At 38.4% G+C, this 1939-nt stretch overlaps 1 pseudogene; it reads left to right on the top strand.

Moving 5' to 3' along the window:
• Nucleotides 1-307: 307 nt before the first annotated feature.
• Nucleotides 308-1137, top strand: LOC123940747 (annotated as a pseudogene).
• Nucleotides 1138-1939: the final 802 nt, after the last annotated feature.

Raw genomic sequence — 1939 nt, 5'->3', positions numbered from 1 at the left:
TATGTATAATATACATTAATTTAGTGTTTAGTGATTCATAGAATCACTAAATTCTACTCCTGGGAACAATATTACATTATATGTTAATTAACTGGAATTAAAATAAAAATTTGAAACAAAAGAAGGTAAAAAAAGAATAATAATGATGCAAACAATAACCTGGAAATCAAAGTGTTATCCTGATTCCCCTATAACCTCCATTCAAAACAATTATACAGAATTCTCTGACTGTGGTCCAGCCTGGATCTCACTGTGACATGACATCTATGGCCATCTTAGCTTCCTGGGAAAAGGCAATATGAACCTGGATTTCTTTATTGGGCATGAAGTAATGGGAAAAGCAACATATACCATGAAGTGGCCAACTCAGTATGGTATAGTTGAAGACTGTCACTTGATGGAAAGGTCTATGGAGCAAGTGTTCTTGAAATATGTGAAGCAGAATTTGAAAGTCATTGCTTTCTGCTTATTAAACCTCCACTAAATGCTCCAGAAAATAGAATACATTGTTAAAATAACATTCAAGCCCTACAAAACTTTAGGCTTATACATAGCCATGCAGGCTGCTCTTGCATAGGCAGCATCCCAAGCATCAAAACAAGTAAGAAATTTGATAGTGACTGGTGTGGTGACCAGATAGTGGAGAAGGTACCACTCCTGTCCTTCCTGGAGCTGAAGGACCTGTGATCTGCAGCTGTGGCAGGCACATTCCAATCACAGGGCAAGTTATAACATATTTCATTCAGCAATGGCTGAGAGGCTGAGAAGTAGGAATTCCTCCAGAGCGATCCCTGGAAACAGCTATGGAAGTAAAGAAGGACTATAATTACGTCTGCCCTGATTTAGGAAAAGAATTCAACAAGTATGACACAGGAGAGCCAAGTGGATTAAACAGTCTACTGGAATCAAGGCAATCTCAAAGAAAGAATTTTCCACTGACGTTGGTTATGATGGATCCTTGGGACCTGCATTCTTTTTCATCCAGAATTTGCTAATCCCGACTTCACACAACCTACCCAAAAAGTACTGGATGAAGTAATTCAGAATTATCTGATTGGTGTCAGGGTTCTCTCTACAATAACACTGATGTCCCTGAACTGGATGTGGAAGGACTTGGAGTGCACTTTTCTATTCTGAAGGGAAAAGGTGACCAAGTAAAAGATAAATTTCAAAAAGTAGCCTCATGTACAATGAAGAGAATGCATTTAATGCCACTCAACCATACACTTCAAAATAGTTAAAATGGTAAATTTGTGCAATGTTCATGTTTCCACAATCAAAGAAATAAATTTAAGAGAATATTTTCAGACAGCCTCATGACACTTGATGTTATTCATTTGTGGGGATTTCAGTATAATTAAAACAAGGGATTTCAGTAATTAGAAATTGCTACCATCTTCATCCAAAGGTTTATGTTGTAAGTGCTTTTAGAACTAAGAAGTTAGTGCATCAGATTAAGTCTAGTTACTTGCATTCTTTTTCTTGCTAGAAGATTTCAAGCAAAGACAAGACTGCTGGACCAGTTTAAAAGAAAAAAACAAAGGTGATGCTCATAATATTCGGGTACTATTGCACCAGTTTCAGCTGCTGCTAGAGACTTCTTCCAGGTTCACATGTCTAAGCAGGTCCCACTGACCCAACAGGTGCAAGGCAGAAACAGAGAGGTCCCGCATGTGCACAGTCGTCTGCTTCTAAGGGAGATGTTATGACCTCTCTTACAACCTCTCTTGTGAGAGAAATGACTGGCAATGCTGAAGCTGAATCACATCTCCACTAGCTGATTTAGGATTGGTTTTAATGGACCAGCTCCCTCTATTTTATTTTCTTTCTTTTCTTTTTTTTTTTTAAGATTTTATTTACTTATTTGACAGAGATCACAAGTAGTCAGAGAGGCAGGCAGAGAGGAGGAAGCAGGCTCCCTGCTTAGCAGAGAGCCCCA

Source organism: Meles meles, chromosome 4 (assembly GCF_922984935.1).
Source record: "Meles meles chromosome 4, mMelMel3.1 paternal haplotype, whole genome shotgun sequence".
NCBI classification, from domain to species: Eukaryota; Metazoa; Chordata; class Mammalia; order Carnivora; family Mustelidae; genus Meles; species Meles meles.
This window is presented reverse-complemented; position numbering and strand designations above follow the sequence as displayed.